The sequence below is a fragment of the Mesocricetus auratus genome, unplaced genomic scaffold (genome assembly GCF_017639785.1).
Source record: "Mesocricetus auratus isolate SY011 unplaced genomic scaffold, BCM_Maur_2.0 Super-Scaffold_6730, whole genome shotgun sequence".
In the NCBI taxonomy this organism is placed as follows: Eukaryota; Metazoa; Chordata; class Mammalia; order Rodentia; family Cricetidae; genus Mesocricetus; species Mesocricetus auratus.
Window position 1 is genome coordinate 1,489,318 of NW_024429184.1, and position 18,500 is coordinate 1,507,817.

The following is an 18,500-nucleotide window of genomic DNA, read 5'->3' on the forward strand; positions in this document are numbered from 1 at the left end:
AATGTCTCATTTTACACTTCAAATTAGTGTGTGTGTGTGTGTGTGTGTGTGTGTGTGTGTGTGTGTTTGTGTGTGTGTATGGTATTTTGAGACAGGGTTTCTCTGTGTAACCCTGGCTGTCCTGAAACTCACTTTGTAGGCCAGGCTGGCCTTGAAGTCACAGAGATCCACCTGCCTCTGCAGCCCTAATACTGGTATTAAAGGCATGTGCCACCACACCTGACACTCAAACCTATTTTAATTATATTTTATGCTTTTCAGTCTACTTCATTTGTTTTTTTTTGTGATTTTTTTAAACTTATTTTCATGTGTCTATTTTGGTTTTGTTGGTTTGTTTTGTTTTTGCTTTATTTATTTTTCAAGTGCGTCGTAAGGTCATTTATTTAAAGCCCTCTCTCTATTTTACCTAAACACTTGAGAACTTCCTCCTTAGTACTGGTTTTACTAGGTTTCATATGCTGTGTTCTCACTTTCTTTTGTATTTAAGAATTTATTTTATTTTCCTTTTGATTTCCTCATGAGTCATTCAAGAAAGTGTTGCCTGTGCAGAGAGTTTTGGAGCACTGGGTTTTAACTGAGATGCTGTTGTCATCAAATCCCTTCCCTCAAGGTTCAGGGGCCTATGAAGAAGAGAGGACTTAAAGATGATGAGGGTAACAGGCGGTAGGACTCCAGATCTGATGCACATATGAACTCACAGATACTGTGGTGGCCTGTATAGGAGCACAGGGTTTTAAACCAGGTGGGGTTCCAGCCCTGAGAGGGGGCAGTAGACACAGGATCCTACCCCTAACTAAGAAGCTATTTGCAACAGATGCCAGCAGGCAAAGGGAAAATCAGTTTTCTCCAGTGGAGAATCCCTGGGTGTACCAATCACATTCTAAGGCGGGACCCATGCCCTGGAGTAACTGGCCAATACAAACCAAACTCAATGGTTTTTGTGGGCTTTTTGTTTCATTTTGATTTGTATGGGCATTTTCAATTTTTGCCTTGGTGTTTCTTGTTGCTGTTCGGTTTTAATTTTTTTTCTTTTTGAAAGGGAGAGAAGAAACACTAAACTGGGTGGGTAGACAGGTGGAAAGAAGGAAATTGAGAGAAGGAAAACATGATCAAAATATAACGTATACAATTTTTTAAAATAAAAAGTAGAGCACGCCTTTAACCCCAGCACTCAGGAGGCAGAGGCAGAGGCAGGCAGATCTCTGTGAGTTCAAGACCAGCCTGGTCTACAAGAGCTAGTTCCATGAAAGCCTCCAAAGTTACAGAGAAACCCTGTCTCGAAACCTCCCCCTCCCCCCAAATAATAGAGAAAAAGAAAGTGTCCTTTTATTTTTCCATGGTTGTGTAATTTCTATAACTCCTCTTATTGGCTTCTAGTTTCATTTCATAAGGTCAGGGTGGATTATGCTATTTTTTTTTACAAATAATTTATTTTATGTGTATGGGTTGTTCTGCCTTGCCTGTATGTGTGTCTGTGTGTGCCTGATATCTGTGGAGGCTGGAAGAGGATGCTGGAACCCGTGAACTGGAGTTACAGACGGTTGTGAGCTGCCTGGGAATTGAACTTGTGTTCTCTGGAAAAGCAGCTAGTGCTCTTAACTGCTGAGCCATCTCTCCAGCTCCTTGTGCTATGAATTTTAGTTTTTGAAACTTTGAGACTATTTTATAAGTTAGGATGACATCTCTCAGGAGAAAATTGCACATCTGGGGAGGAGGGGGCTCTTCCCTGCAGCTGTTGGCAGAAGTGGTCTCCGTGTCTGTTTGATCTATTTGGTCTATAATATGACTCTGAAGTTTTTGGGTTTTATCTTGTCTGATTAATCTTTTTTTAACAGATTTTTAAAAAGGATCATATTTATTTATTATGTATACAGTGTTCTGCCTGATGTATGCCTGCAGGCCAGAAGAGGGCACCAGATCTCATAACAGATGGTTGTGAGCCACCATGTGGTTGCTGGGAATTGAACTCAGGACCTCTGGAAGAAGAGCCAGTGCTCTTAACCTCTGCGCCGTCTCTCCAGCCCTTGTCTGATTAATCTTACATTGACGAATACACACTTTCAAAGACCTCAGCCATTGCTGTGTTAGCATTTCTCTTTCCTTTTAGATCTAATAATTTTTGCTTCCTATAGAAGGGTTCTTTTAGTAGGTGCACACACAGTTACAATTTTTGTTTCTGTTATGGAGTTTATTCCTTTGTCGTTGTAAAATGGCATTCTTTGGCAATTTAGGACTAAAAGATATTTATCTTCCAGAAACTATTATCTGAATACCATGTGCGGGGCGAATTCTGTGAGTGGGCTTGGAAAACACAACTGCCGACTGATGTAAATATTTGGATTTGGTTTCTTCCTATGCTAGTAGTATACAGACTTCATGTTTAAAATGCCACCTTCCCCATCTCCTGGATTTGATTTCAGTCTTCCATGGTTTCCAGTGTCCCACACAGGAAAGGCTGTGCTTTGGGGTTGACTATGACTTCTCCTGGTTTTTTTTTTCTGATTCACTATGAAGACAGTGGTGCTTCCTCCCACTCCAGATAAATACTGAGACTCCGAACAACGGGTACCAGTTTCAGAATCATGCAGGCTCAGCATATAGTTGGGGTCAGAGGGAAGGGCATTTTCATATCCTCTTAGTTTGTCACCCTTGATGGAGAGCAGCTTCTCCCAGGTGTATAAAATGTGCTATTTCCTTCAGTGAAAGGGTAAGAGATGGTGTTGTATAGTTCAGGTTACATCGTTTCATCACTCAGGCCATGGAGTAAGAAAGGAAGAAGGACATATAGAATAAAGGGAGGTAAAAATCCCAGAGGTGAAATACAGAAGAAGAGAAATGGGGTAATTTAGGTTATAAAATCTGGCTAGAACAAGCCCATCTAAGGCAGGGGAATTCACAAGTAAGAATAAGACTCTGTGTATTTAGTTGGGAGCTGGGTGCAGGGCCCCCAAAGAGAAAAACAAAAACAAAAACAAAAACATTTTTTAAAAAACTGGTCTTTTCTTGTGGAGTTGGGGAAAGGGTTTTATGGATGCTTTGAAACCTGCAGTGGAATCCAGAACCAGGATCCAGAAGACCTTGGCTGCCGGCGGGTGGCGCGGCTTTCATACACATATTTAATTCTGCCTTCCAGGTTCTAAAATGAGACTCCTTGACAAGGCTGTTGGAAAGCCGACGTCATTCATGCACCACTGGAAAGCACATTGGGAGCTGGGAACCATGCGTTTGAGAATAGGAATGAGGCAGTGGGGATGGGGTCCTCAGAGCTGTCTATTCCCATCCTTAACAGCGGAGAAATTAAAACTCAGAAAGTGGCGTGACTCAGCCCAAGGCCGTACAGGCAGGCAGACTCATAATCAGAATAGCATCGGTCTCCCCAACAATATCAGAGTCTAAAAGACAGAGTGAGTCTTCAACTGCTTGAGAATCAGCTAACTGTAAACTCACCACCCAGCTTTCCATGTCGGGAGGGATTTTTAGCAGAGCAAAAGTGAGATGGAGGAGCAGAGGCTGCCATAGTGTGGGCTGGACACAGGGAACGCCTGAAGGCAGGTATTCCTGTTGGTAGGATTGGCGAGCAGTTTAAGGACCATGGAGTGTCATCTTACCTATCCCGAAGCGAGGCTCGGGGACGTGCCTTGCTCTGAGTACTCATTTAGTCTGAGTGATGAAACGATGGGTTATCCCCCTCAACTTCACTTCCTACTTTCCAGTCTTAATTACGGTTCAACAGCAGCTGTGGATACTTGTTGACACTCACTTACTGGAAAGACAATTTCCCCTGCCCACGAGGCATGAGATCCTTCTTGTCCCTGGAGTTTTACTTCGGCGAAGCCAGTGGTTATGCAATTGGCAATCGTTTGGATCACGATGTCCGGGGACTGACAATCCGTCCACGTACCCCTGCTGTCATCTTGAGCTCTGTGGACTTGGGTGACTGTAACTCAGATAAGGCGGAAGTCAAAGCGTTGTTTCCTGGTAACAGCAGGTGACGCTGTGCGGACCCGACAACCAGGATGGTGATGAGGTGAGGAGTCTCCAGATGGGAGGAACGATGCCGTAGCTCTGCTCAGCTGGCTGTGTTCTCGCTTTGCCCATCCAAATGTTTCCACGCTGTGTGCTCTGAGAACTTTCTCCATTATCAAGTTCACTGTTTTTTTTTAAAGCAGTTTCTTCAAGGGAAGTTTCATTACCTCTTTTTTTTTTTTTTGAAATGACAGACTCCATCTGTTTTTGTTGGCAACACTGGAGAACCAATTCCAGTACCCAATTAAAATTATGCGGGCTGATATTCAATAACATGTCATCAAACATTTCTTAAGAGTGTGCGCTATTTACATGGGGAGTTAAAAAAACTGAAGGTCTTTTGACAGTCACTGTCTGTACTTTCTAGAGTTTGTGTGAATGCATTCCATGTTCCCATTAAGTAATGTTTTGTGTGTGTGTGTGTGTGTGTGTGTGATAATTCATTGAAGAATTGTGCATAACAGGCAAGAGGTATGAATTCAAGTCCTTGCCATGTGCAGTGGGAAACAGTATCAGCTCACAGTGCTAACGTGTATTCACAGGCTAGCTTATGCCCTTGTATGAGACTGAAATTCTCTGTGTGTGTGTGTCTGATAGAGGATCTCATGTGGCCCAGGATGGCTTTGAAATACTGATTCTCTGGCCTTCATCCCCCAAGTCCCTACTGGACTCCTGCCATGTGCCATCATACCTGGCTTCCTCCCTTCCTTCCCCTTCCCCTTTCTCTCCCCCCCTTCCATTTTCTCCTTCTCTAGACAGAGTCTCACTCCAATTTAAAAAATTTCCTGTCTCTTCCTTTCTATGTGCTGGGATTGTGGAGTTGTGCTACCATACCTGGCTCAGTTTTGAAATTGTCGCCGTATCAAAGGATGTTTTGTCTCTTCGTGTGCTGAACTCTTGAACCTCTTCTCAGGATGGAATTCAACATAGTCTGAATTCATCTGCTTGAGGCCGGAGCCACGACTCACCACAATTAATTTTGTTTGAAATAAAACAGATTCTGGAAAAGGGAGCTTTTCAATGACAACGTGGTTGGATTTTTTCCTGGAAATAAAATCACCACACATACAGAATCTAGAAGGAGGGAGGGGGACAGAAAGTTGGAATAAGAAGAAAATGTGCTCTACTCTCAGGCTGTGGGAGGTAGAAACGAGAAGAGGCAAGAGAACCATTAAATACCATCATCTTGCTACCGGAGAATGACTGCCGGTGGCTGTGTATAACACCAAGAGGCATAGTCTTGCCTGGGCCATCAGTTGAGAGGTCTGAGGGCTCTGTGTATTCAAGTGACATGAACCAAGACAGTATAGCACCCGGCTATATTTCTGTCATCCTTTTGGAAAATTACTGATTGAATGAAACCAAGACAGTGGTGAATTATTAGGTTCATGATATTCATGTTTTCACGGGCTACTTGCATTTGCTTTTTATCGTCTGATCCTTACCTCTTTACCCGTTTCAAATGGATTATTTCCCCTTTGTACGGAAGCCTGGAATGAGCAGTCTAGGCAGTACGTCAGTTGCAGGGCTCTTGGGTTGCAAGCTTTTGGTGGGAGAATGGTCCCAGTTCTCCAGCCCCCCCTGGAGGAAACTCCATTGAGCTTAAGTGGCTGAACTACCTGGGCTTCTGCAGTGACTCAGTGTGACAAGATCAGCCCCAGTGGTAGGAGAGAATGAAGCCATGTGGCAGACATATCCTTTTAAGAAGAAACTTGTTAGGCGTGGTAGCACATGCCTATAATCCCAAAACTTGAGATGCTGTTTCTCCCCTCTGGGGGCAGAGCCTATGCTAACAACTCATTCAGCAGCCTTGCTCTGTGCAGAGGTTGATGGCAGTGTCTTCCTTTGTTGCTTTATCTATCTGTCTGTCTGTCTGTCTATCTATCTATCTATCTTCTGTCTATCATGTATCTATCATCTATCTATCTACCATCTATCTATCTATCTATCATCTATCTGTCTATCTATCATCTATCTGTCTATCTATGTATCATCTCTATATGTGTGTGTATAAAATCTTTTTCTCTCTACCATGAACTCATCATTCTGCTATCAAACAACTTCATGAGCTCTCAGATAATTCTTTAAATTTGAATCTCAAATATGTGAAAAAAACAAAACTAAACAAGGAACTGGCAATGTTTTTAAGACTTTTCATTATGCAATGCTGAGCTGTCCCGATTAAAGCTAGATTAAAACTCTCCCTAGGGGACTTTTATCTTCCTGTGGACCCCCAGGGACACAGCCTCTGCTCCTACCTGTCTCGTCCCACTGGGTTTGGGATTGAACAACACAGATATTCCTAGTGAGGGCTTTGCTATTTTCCAATCCTCTTTTTTTTTTTCTGGCAGGAAGAAACCATGTCTGTATGAGGAAACACGTGGGGTGTAAGCAAGTAGTAGTTCCAGAATGCTCGAAGATGACCACAGGTGTGTGTTTTGGCTTCCTCTCCCAATTTCCTATTTTACACACCTTGGAAATGTCGCTAGGTTGCGCTGCAAGTAGATGACTGAGTTTCAAAATAAACTTATAAGAGGGGCCAGGACAGCTAGGTCTGTGGTGTTTTCAGATATTCTTCCGTTATTGAATCCACCCATCCATCCATTTTACACCGAATCCCACAGTTAGTCAGAGATACTTATGACCCAGATTCTGCTCTCTAGGAGCGTACTGGCCCAATGAAGGAAGCACAGAGATAAAGGCGACAAACAGTTAATATACAAAAAGAACTGACTGTCCGTTATGGAGATAAACTCGAGGAAAACTTTCGGAGAGAAGATGGTGTCCAAGACAGGTTTTGAGACAACACTTTCCCTCACAGGAAGACAAAGGAGTGCAGGGAAACGCCGCGTAGAGGAGATGGTTTTTGCAAAGACACAGACAGTGTGAATGTGTGCCATGTCAGAGCCACAACGAGAGATCAGCTGAGGGACCTGGGGGGCACGCCAGGAAGAGCTTTGCGCGTCTTCTCAAAGAGCTTGGGTCTGATCTCCTTAGGGAAGGGGCCATTGAGGTTTCCAAGCGGAGGTAGATGGTCTTATCTATGCCTAGGATGGTGATTGACGCGGACAAGGCTGGAAGCCAGAAAAGTGAACGTGAAGTCATAGTTGGTTAAAGAGAGCGCAAAGAGACTCGCAGCAGGAGGTAAAATGGACAGGGATCGGTATTTAAGGTGTTGGGAATAAGGACAAAGCCACCCATACCCAAAGAAAAGTCTTACTCGGGCTACTGCTCTGGGGCCTCGGTGAGCTAGCAGCGCATCACGGCAGGGACAGGCGGCAGAGAAAACCACAGACTTTATCATCAGGGAGCAGCAAAAGGGAGAAAGAGGAAAAGGCAGAGGCCCAGACTCTGCTCCAAAGATGTAAAGACCACCGCAGGCTCCCGTGTCTTGAAGGGTCTTCACTTCCCAATAGTGCAGAAATGCCGATGAAGCATCGAACTCCCCGCCCCGGGGTCTTTGGAGGACCCTAAAGACCTGAAGTGGAGCAGGTGGCTCTGGCCCCCCGGGGGTTCTCTTTTTAAGGAGTTGGTGTCAGTGGGGGCTGGAATACAGTGGCGTTCTCTGTGTGCTGAGGCCCAAGCGCCTGTGGGCTGACCACCTGGAAATGCCCTGCATATTTAAAGCCTGTAGTCCAGAGACAAGGAAAGAGAGAGGGCTGAAGAGAGGAATTTGGATTCAGGGCATCAACTTTCTTTATTCTCCCTCCATTGCTGAGGTTACTAATTTCCCACAAATATCTGTTCTCTCCATTTTCCCCATCAGCAGCAGGAGTTGGGGCCGGGAAAGCATCTGCTCAGCCTCTACTGACCGACCAGCCTTCTTTATTGGGTGCCTTGTGTGACAAAGGAATGGCTATTTAATAATGGAAAACACTTAAAACAAGAACAAGAACAAAACAAAACAAAACTCCTGAGCTCTTAAATGGAAAAAAAGGAGACATAGCCCCAGTCAGCACCACGGAACAGTAGGGAAGGAGCAAATGCTGGCAGCTTAAAAAAGCCTTGCCTGGTTTGGCACAATGCTCCCGAATTTTGCGTTGAGATTGCTTTTCTTCAACGTCCTTTGTTCTTTTTCCGGTCAGCAGATTGAGATGGCGTTGGAGCCACAGCTTCTGATTCCCGTTTGACCAAGAGCAGGGCCTTTTGTGTATGGAGCCCATTCTTTAATATGCCACCTAAAGAATAACAGAGTGTCCGCCACCCTCCGGCCTTGTTCTATGCCAGAATGTCCACCCCGACACCGCCAGTCCCCACACCCGGTTCATCCGTTTTTGGTTCTTATGGCCGGTTCAGAATATCTAACTTGAAGTGGACAAAAATCAGTGCAACCTGGCACCATCAGCTGCCCCGAAGCACAGCTCTCCCTGCCCATCCTTCCTCTCCGTTTTGACCATAAGATGACGCGTAAAAAAATAAAATGGAAAGCAGAGATACTTACAAGACCAAGAGAGGGCAGAAAGCTGCTTAAGATATTGGTTTGAGTCCACAGGAGGGAAGCATAGGAGGAGGTGAGATAATGGGCTTATGGGCTACGTGATAAACGCAATAAACTCCCGGCGGGGAGGACAGTAAGGACCTCTGTGTGGGTTACTTGGTACCCTGCCTACACTCAGGAGAGAGTAAATTTTCAGCCACATCAAAGTCCTTCTCAAAAAAAAAAAACCCAGAAAACAAAACAAAAACCTCATTAAGAGTGCCATTTCTAGGGATCCTGTCAGCCAGACGATAAGAAACCTGAAAATAATCGCTTCTGTCTTGCCTGCTGCCCTCTCAGACACTGGCTGAGCTGTTGGCTGTGAGAACAAAGAATTTAAATTAAATTTCTCAGAAAGTGAACCGATTTAGCTAGCGTTGTGTTCAATCAACCAGGCACCTCCCGTAGCTTCAAAATGCATTATCTGGGTTATCTGTGAAATCCCTCCTTCAGCAAGGCTTCCATCCCACCCCACAGAGGTGCTCCCAGAATCCTTCACAGGTGCTCCAAACGTGATTAACTTGTGATGGGAAAAGGCCACTTACACCACCTTCCTCATTTGTCCTAGAACTGTGGCAATGGTGCTAACAGAATGCCAGAAAGCCCATTTTATTCATTTTGGAGCTCTCGTTTGGGTATAGCTTCTTGTTTATGGAGAAATGACAAAGGTGATCAAGTAGAATTCTCAATCACCCTTCACTCAGACTCCCCTGGTGAGACTTTGACATAGCTACGGGACATGTAAATGCTGCTAAATCTAAGCATTTGCATCAGCACAACACTGTTAGCTGAACTACAGACGTCTTACATTTCACACTGATGGTCTTTTCACGGTTTCAGAATTCAAGTCTGGGTATTGCGCCATACTTAGATCTCACACTGCGATGCTTCTGGTACAAAGGTCAGTGACTGACAGGTGCTCAGTATCTCCTCTCTGAGGGAGCAACCTGGAGAAGCCTACTGGGATCCAATAGTCGGATACCTGGAGAGACTAGGATGGCAGTATGGGATGGGATCGGTCTGTACCCCTCTCCTGCAGACTCCCGCTGACTTTACCTCAGCAGCTCCAGAGCAGGCATGAGGGGGCACAGACGGCTTCATGGGGTGAAGACTGGACACAGGAGAGAGAGAGAGAGAGAGAGAGAGGCTTCTAGCGGCTTCTAGTTATGACAGCGAAGGCAGAGGCACAGTCAGGGAGAGTAAACCTATGTGAATAGTTCCGGAAAAGGAACGGCAAACTGGCTTCTAGACTGAGAAAGGAGGAAACTGTAAGGGAGGGGCGGGCGAGCTGTGAGGACCCCGAGAAGAAGAGATGGTGGCTGATGAGATGCCTGAGCTAACACAGGGCGAAGTCCGATCTGGAGCATGTGCAGAAAGTCTGCTGTTGGAAAGGAGGAAAAAAGAAATCTCAGTGAGATCAGAAGAAAGGAGGGGCTGGTGGATGAATGCCATTTATGCTTTCCCTCAGTTTCCCTGTCTTCTTCCTTCAGACTTGATGGTCATTGGCTTTTCAAGAAAGTCAGCATGAGAGAAGTAGTGTTGGGCTGTAATTGGGTTTGCAGAGACCGATAAGGGCTGTTGGGAGAGGTGCTATGGGTTAAGCATGAAGAAGTCAACCAAGCCTGAAATAAATGAAAAGAATGACTGTTATTGAGAGCCCAGAGATAATCAGGTTATTAGATTTGGGGGTTTGGAGCGAATAACACATTGGTGCCACTCTCAGGCTGCCAGACTCCCTGAGGACGTGCAAGCCTTTTAAGATTAACTTTTCCATTTCTGTTCCTATTACAACATTATTGGTCAAATTATTTATCTTGTCTCAGAATTAAGTAATGGGCTCCACTGAACTCAATAACTGTTACTCTTCATTGGGAATTCATGGAGTAACCTGGATGTCTTAATAATGGAAAAATTTCAACTTCGTTTATAGTGAGTGATTCCAGCAACACTTATCCCCATAAAAACAGTAACTAGAATTGGAATCTTTATGTATAACCAATGATCTGTACTCCAGCAGCCCTTATAAACTTGAGTTTTCAAGGATCTGTGTTGCAGTCCTCTGCCAGACAATTTGTACATGTCTACAAGACTCCCCAGTTTCAGATGTAGGAGCTGAGTCTCAGGGAGATTCGTTCTTCCAACAAATATTAAGCATCCTGCCTGCACCAAGTTTCATCTGCAGCAACTGTGATATGTCACTGTATAAACAAGGCCAAGCTCTCTGACCCCCACAGCCATATTTCAGCAGGAAATGTTTAAGTGCATAAGTGATCTGCTGAACGCACCCAGATGACAGCCACTGAAGAGGCCTTTCTTTACTTGTTTTCAGCTGCCTTGAACCCATTCCATCTCGTACGGTAATCCGTCTTATTTTTGACAGGGGTGGAATTTTCTACTTTCTGCATTTGGTGCAGCTTTGTAGGACTGTTTGCCGATGTGTCCTGATTTTGCAAAGCAGGACTAAATAAATGCATGACTTGTCCTGATGAGACCCATTGCTCCTGTCCTGAAATCTGAAACCAAAAGATCATTGAAACTCATTCATCCTTTTGGTTGCCTGAAGATGGTCTTAGGTAAGATGCTCTGGTGAATTTTATCTTTTGAGGTGTGGTTGGCCAGCACTCCCTTTTAATTCTGAGAGTCCCTCCATAAACATTGTATCACCGAAGCCACCACCACCATCATCATCATCATCACCATCATCATCATCATCACCATCATCATCATCATCACCACCACCACTGTCATCACTACCTTTGCTTTTGCTTTCTGTAGCTTTATTCTTCTTGACTTATCAGCCAGAAACCTGTATTTGTCTGATCCTAAAATCTATCCTTCAATTACTCTGACGTCTGTCCCACAACACATAGAGATTATTGAGAGGTAGCTTCAAGTTTTTTGTTTTTGTTTTGTTTTGCTTACCATGCACATCCTGACTTGAGGGTTTCTTAAATGTAAAGAGATCTCTGCAAACTTACGTGTTCTTGATTTGAACATTACTTAGAGAGGATAAATCCTGATTTATTTCTCTGGGAATGCAGAACATATTAGACAGAGTATCAGATTGCCTTTTTCCCAATTGGTTGTCCTATTATCCTGAAGTACATGTGGTTGGCATGACATCATTTAAGCTCCATGAGTCTAGCTGGCCATTCTTACCATGGTTGGTGTCTTGTACTAACAGGCCATCACTATGGAGAAGCAGACATCTCTGTTGCTTATAGGGCTCATCCTTTACTTGTGGAGACATAGAAACATTATTTTTAGCTCCTTGCAGGGCTGTGATACTGTATAAACATGAGGACACTACTCATGATAAGCATCCTGAGTGGCACTCTCAGAGTCAGAAAAAGAACTTTGACTCATGGTGGGGGACTGACTTCTTGTTCACTCCTTCCTGCTTGGTGAATACTCTTAGATGCTACTGAGATTTCAGCCTAGACTTCTGCTCATGTTCCTTCCCTCACATCGTTTAGAGTTTCAGACCAAGAAACTTGCTCTATACTCTAGGTTCTGTTTTTCTTTCCAATATGCCATGAGCTAAGTCCTGGACATGCCTAATGTTACTGGATTTTCTTTTCCCTACCAAGTCCTGTTGCCACTTCAGCTCCAAATAAACACACAGAGACTTATATTAATTATAAAACTGTTGGCAGATGACTAGGGCTTCTTATTGCCTAGCTCTGTCTTAATTATTAACCCATTTCTATAAATCTATATATTTCCATGTGGTCTTGGCTTACCAGAGAATGTCTGGACCTGTTTCTCCTTTGGCAGCTACATGGCATCTCTTTTCTGTGCCTCTCTGCCTCCCTTTCCCAGAATTCTCCTCATCTCTTAGTCCTGCCTATCTTCCTGTCTGTATTGGTCAAACAGTCTTTTATTCATCAACCAATAAGAGAAACATATATACAGAAGGACCTCCCCCATCAGCCTAACGTGAGTAGGGACCCCTTTGAGTCTTCATGCCTTGCCTGATCAATATTTCACACTGTCCTTTCTCTCTCTCTCTCTCTCTCTCTCTCTCTCTCTCTCTCTCTCTCTCTCTCTCTCTCTGTGTGTGTGTGTGTGTGTGTGTGTGTTTGTCTCTCTCTGTATTGGAAGCCACCAAGAAGCTTTGCTTAACCATTCTCTATAGGTCAAGTCCACTTTTAAATAGGTGGAGTTCAGTCCAAGGATGCAAATGAATGACTACTTCCTCAAATGTTCAAATGCTCTCAAGTTATGCTTCCCATGAACACTTTATAAACAAAGTATCTTTGGTCTGCTTGCCTTGACTACTACACCCTTCATATAGCTCTTTCACACAATGGGACCAGTCCTCACTTGATTTTCTGACTTCTTTGCTCTTCTCATTCTTTCCCATACAAAATATGGGAAAGACATGAGCTTAGGTATCTCAGCTCATATGCACAGATTGCTCCCACATTTCTACAAATGGTTCCCTTTTGGCCATTATTGGGCTTAAAGGTGTTCACAAATTTCATTGGTTTTATGAGGAAGGGCCCATGTGAGAGGTCTCCTTTGGATAAAGAAATGGGACCTAGACTACCTATGGTTTTTGAGACAGAATTTACATGAGATCTGGGGATCCAGCTCTTGTGTGGCAGGTGCTGTACTGACTGAGCTGTCCCACTGGGCCCTCTAATTCATATCTTTAAAGCGAAGCATCTAAATTGGTGTACTTAAATGGTAGTTGGAAACATTTGTGTCTACCAAGGGTAAAATGAGTGTTAGTAATAATAGCATAATAGTGTACTTATTATAAGTTAACCATATATTTAAATATAGTGGATATATGTCAAAGTTATCTCAAAGGAACATGCAGAAGCTTAAAAGCTGTTTACAAAGGGCAGGGGTGTAGCTCAGGGGTGGTGGAGAGCACATACAGGGTGACGGCTTTAGTCTCCAATACCACACAGAACTTTTTAAAACACAAGAATGCCATAACTAAACCTGGGCAATACCAACAGTAGTTTGGAGACAATTTGGCAGATATATAGTATAGTTCAGTATCTTTATTACAGAGAGTAAGTCATGTAAAAGCTGTCATCTGATGATGGAAGGAGGTGGCCAGCACTTTCCTCTCTCTCTCTCTCTCTCTCTCTCTCTCTCTCTCTCTCTCTCTCTCTCTCTCTGTCTGTCTCCTTTCACGGTGGTCAGGAGCAGGGTTGTGTGAGAGATGACCCCGGTATATTTCCTGTGCTGTAGGTTTTAGTATAAGGCACCAATTGTCTTTTCTTACTTGACTTTCTCTCAGAACTAAAAAATTCTTTTCTTTTGTTTCCTTTGCAAAGTGCCAGTTTGATCTCTCTCCTTCTCTGATCCCAACACATTTAAAGATAAAATGACTGGACTCAGAATCTCATCCTTTTTTTTTTTTTAAAGAAAACCTTTTTGACAGCAAAACACTGGAACAAAAGACTTGTGTCTTCTGAACAGGCCCGAGCCTCCTTTTAGGAGCCATCGACAAAGAGACTGTGCTGCCTCTTGGCTCAGGATGAGTCTTTCCAGCCATTTTAGATAAAGCCCCAGTATATTAATCCGGCCACTGAAGTTCTGTGAAAGCAAAACTTCCAAAATATTTTTAAAGTAAAAAAAAAAAATCAAGGGGCTGATGTTTTCAAAGTCTAGAACACTGATGGCCAGAGCGAGACTCAGTAGGACCTTCCAAGGTGCTGCCCCTGAGGGTAATCTGGCAGAGTGACACAGATAGAATGAAGCTTCACTGAGGTAATTTTCTTGGTGGCGCACGCCTTTAATCCCAGCACTCGGGAGGCAGAGGCAGGCAGATCTCTGTGAGTTCGAGACCAGCCTGGACTACCAAGCAAGTTCCAAGACAGCCTCCAAAGCCACAGAGAAACCCTGTCTCAAAAATCCAAAAAAATTTTTTTCCTGTGTTTTTCTCAAACATAGAGCATGTTCGTTCAGTCTGCAGAGTCCAGGACATAGGTGTAATTACAGGTGTGGACTCTGGATAGTGATGGCACGGACAGGGGCAAGAGCTGACCCACACGTCATTGCCAGGATCAAGCAGGATCCTGATACCAGTTCCAGCTCCTGGTAATTATGTGGCAATCATCCTTAAAAGCGGGCGAACAGTCCTGATTCCTATCCAGCCTGGTATTCCCCTTTCTTGTGTTTCTCCGTGTCTTCAGTGAAACGAGTCCCGTTTATCTCACAGATTTTTTTTTGGTGGGGGGTGTTTCTCGAGACAGGGTTTCTCTGTATTGTTTTGGAGGCTGGAACTAGCTCTTGTAGACCAGGCTGGCCTTGAACTCACAGAGATCCGCCTGCCTCTGCCTCCCGAGTGCTGGGATTAAAGGGGTGCCCCACCACCGCCCGGCTGTCTCACAGATTTTGTGAGGATTTACACAAAGCACACAATCCTTGCCTCTGCAGATGCTCACAGTCAACATTTCTTGTGCGGTTTTGATTCTCTTCAGTTTGTCCTGTAACATGTTCGACGTCGCTGTGGCCCATCCGGATCTAAATTCTCTCTGTGGGCGCTTCGCTCCCCTCATCTCACAATGGTACTTCCTAGGAGAATAAAAAATCATAGAGCCACAAGGTCCCACGAGATAGTGCTCAAACACCTGTGGCTGAGACTTACATTATCACTGTTCTTTTGAAGATTCAAGTGATTCTCACCTGTGAGCTAGCTTCGAGAAACGCTATTCTGGATTGAAATGAGATTTTTTTTTCCCTTTGCTTCCTTGGCAAACACCTGTCTAAGCAATTCATGAGAGGATCCATGTATCACACCGAAGGGTCAGCAGTGTCAGGGATGGAGAGCCTTCTACTGAACCTCTCTTTCTAATTGTGGGGAGTCAATGGGATAGATGGCTCCTCCCCGGACTGACAGACTTCTCATTTTTATTCTAAGTCTGGGATTTCTGAGGCTGAGGTAAGAGGATCACATGTTTCAGGCCAGTCTGGGTAGCATAACAAGTTTCAGGCTAGCCTATATTACATAATGAAATTTTTATCCAGAAAAATTAGTTCATAAATATTTCAAGTGCAAGATAAAGCTAGGTTTCTAAGATGAGTTAAGGTTTATGGTTTTCTGAGATACCGTGGTTTTCTCTGCTTCCTATTTCTCTAATCCCGTGTTGAAAGTACTGTGTCACCTGCTGTCTCCACCCTCTGATAGGTTGCAGTAGGCACTGAGCTGCTTCCTAGACTCAGGCTTGATTTCCATTGCTTGGAAGCTTCTTCGGGTTGTAGCCTATTTTTCACATGGCAGTTATATCTAAGGTCAGAGGCTGAACTCTGGAGAACAGGGTCCTATCTGAGATCAAGGTGCATACCCAAGGTTGTCCATAAAAGACAAAAAGATAGCATGAGTCTAGATTTGGAATTTTACCGCCAATCTTTGAGTCTAAGCCTGATCCTGATATGTGTGGTGTTCTTGTGTGTGCATGTGTGATTGCCAATCATGTATGTGCACACAGGCTTGGAGGCCAGAGTTGACTTCAGGTATCTTTCTTAATCACTCTTTGTCTTCTTTGTTCTGTCTCTCACTGAACTTGGGAGATTGCTCTTGTGGCTAGACTGGCTGGCTGGCTGGCCAGCGAGCCCCTGGGACTTGCTCTCTCTGCCCCCTGGAAGCCCTGGAGGTACAGGTACACATGTGTGCTGCTGTGTCCAGCTTTTACAAGGACACTACAGATGTGAACCTAGGTCTCCATGCTTGCACTGCTTGCTTTGTCAACTGAGTCCTCTTCCCAGCCCCAGAATGGGTATATATCTTTAAGTTTTTAAAATCAATCAATCATGTGTATATGTGTGTATATGCAGAGATGAGAGGACAACTTATGAGAGTCTGTTCTCTCCTTCCACCATGTAGGCTCTAGAAATTGAACTCAGGTCATCAGTTTCAGAGGCAAGTATCTTACCCACTGAACTACCTTGCTGGCCCCGGAGCAGATATATCTCATATGGAATATTGCTTCTTAGTGGCTGAGATAGATGGGCACTAAAATGATCCCAGAGCTATTTCATTAGAATGGTTGGTTATATTGATACTGCTTAGGCAAAAATAATATTTCCTGATTCAGTTGTAATTGACTTAAAATGAATAGTAGAAATATTGATATTTTATTGATGTATAAAGAGATAGTTTATAACTGTTGCCAAGTTAAGTCCATTAATTTACTTCATTTCTTTCATGTAATAAACATTGGGCACCTATCATAGGCTAGTCCTATGATAATATGATGTATGATATATGATTCATTTGTGATACTTAAAAACACCCAGCAAGTGGTATTTTGTTCCTCATCTCTTTTACTGGGGTTTTCTATGTATCTTTTTGTTTTGTTTTGTTTTGTTTTTTGAGACAGGGTTTCCCTGTGTAGCTTTGGAGCCTGTCCTGGAACTAGCTCTTGTACACCACGCTGGTCTCGAACTCACAGAGATCTGCCTGCCTCTGCTCCCAAGTGCTTCGATTAAAGGCATGCGCCACCACTGCCTGGGTATGATTTTTTTTAACTCAATTACTGTTTACTGCCAGATGACAATCCATTGTATAGGTATTTTTCATTCCATATACATTTTATCTGCTGGTGGCTGAATATCAAGCATCAAGCATCCAGAAGGCTCATGCATTGGGTTGGTCTCTGCCTGTGGATCCAGCCTCTGCCTGTGGCCAGCCTCCTTCACACGCTCTCACCATCACGGCGTCCATCGTTATCTCAGGAGACCCAGTGGACCATGGACTGAAGCTGTTGAGGCAAAATACATATTTCCTCCTTTTAAGCTCTCTTAGGTATTTTGACACAGAATCAAAAATATAACGATGGCGACAACTAGTTGGACTGCTGCTTCTGGTGTTTACTCCCCCGTCGCTATGGGCATTTAAAATGTGTTCAGGTTTCTCTTTGCTGAGCCATGCAGTACCCTGTATGTCCTAACTATGTTTGGAAGGGGCAGTATCTCTTCACATTTCCGCTGGTCACATGTGAGGGTTCTGAATTCCCCGCCTCCTTGACAACGTTGTGACGCGATACATATTGTTTATGTTTGCTGATAAGTGTGTGGTGTATATGACTCTTCGTTGTCTCCACATCAGGACTGTGGGCAATAACACTAAACGCCGTCCGCTTTCACGCTGCGTTCTTTCACTAGAATGCTCTGCGCTGTGGTTCTACAGTGTGGTATGTTGTTGAGTCCCCGCGGCAAAACGAGGTGAGCTGTCAGACGTCTCAACTCTGAGTGAACTCCGTGAGTGAAAAATGAATTCATTCTCCAACAGGAAACCTCTGGCACAGCGAAGCCTCAGGACTGTGGGAACTGGGGCTGTTTGGGGAGGAAGTTCTGGCCAGATCCTGGCGATTGTTTGCTTTTATCACTATGGGAGCAAAGACGAGATCAACACGGCCTCTCAGAAGGTTTCTTCCCCTTGCAAGATGAAAAACACATGATTGGCAGGAGTGAGGGAAACCACCAAGGCGGGGAGCGGGCCTGGCTCCCTGTTCTAAGACCAGATAATGACCTCCGGACCAGGACACAAGAACAAGGAAGCTCTGTGTCGCTGCTGTTGGCTCCCTTGGCTTTGTCCTTGCTAATAAACTTTTACTGCAGGTAACATCTGGAGGAGGGCAGAGGAGACAAATGTGCTGACCTCAGCAGGCAGTTCACGGGTTGCCTAGCCCAGAAGCTCACTGAACGCCCAACTTCTAACTCCAACCAGGGCTTTCCTTCTTGGCAACCCCGCCTACCTACCCTCCAGGTTGCAAAACCCCTTTCCACGGCATGAATTCTCACTTGCCCTTCCATGATGTACTCTGCTCTCCGTAGTCCCTGACCAGATCTCAGTGGTGTACTCTTTTAACGTTTGAGCTTCGTGAATTTTTTTAAAATTGAAAATCGATTTTCCTTCAGATGTTGCATTCTGATAACAGTCTCCCTTCCCTCAACTCCCCCTCCCCCACATTCTCCCCACACTCCTATCCACCAAAATCTACAATCCTTCTTTTTACCTCTTATTAGAAAA

At 44.3% G+C, this 18,500-nt stretch overlaps 1 long non-coding RNA gene across 1 annotated transcript; it reads left to right on the plus strand.

Annotated features, from left to right (window-relative positions):
- The first annotated feature begins 3,730 nt into the window (after positions 1 to 3,730).
- LOC121138918 lies at positions 3,731 to 8,826 on the plus strand. The gene is made up of 3 exons (XR_005875775.1): positions 3,731 to 4,027; positions 6,378 to 6,455; positions 7,793 to 8,826. It is a non-coding gene; the product is annotated as an uncharacterized LOC121138918 (long non-coding RNA).
- The last annotated feature ends 9,674 nt before the right edge of the window (positions 8,827 to 18,500 follow it).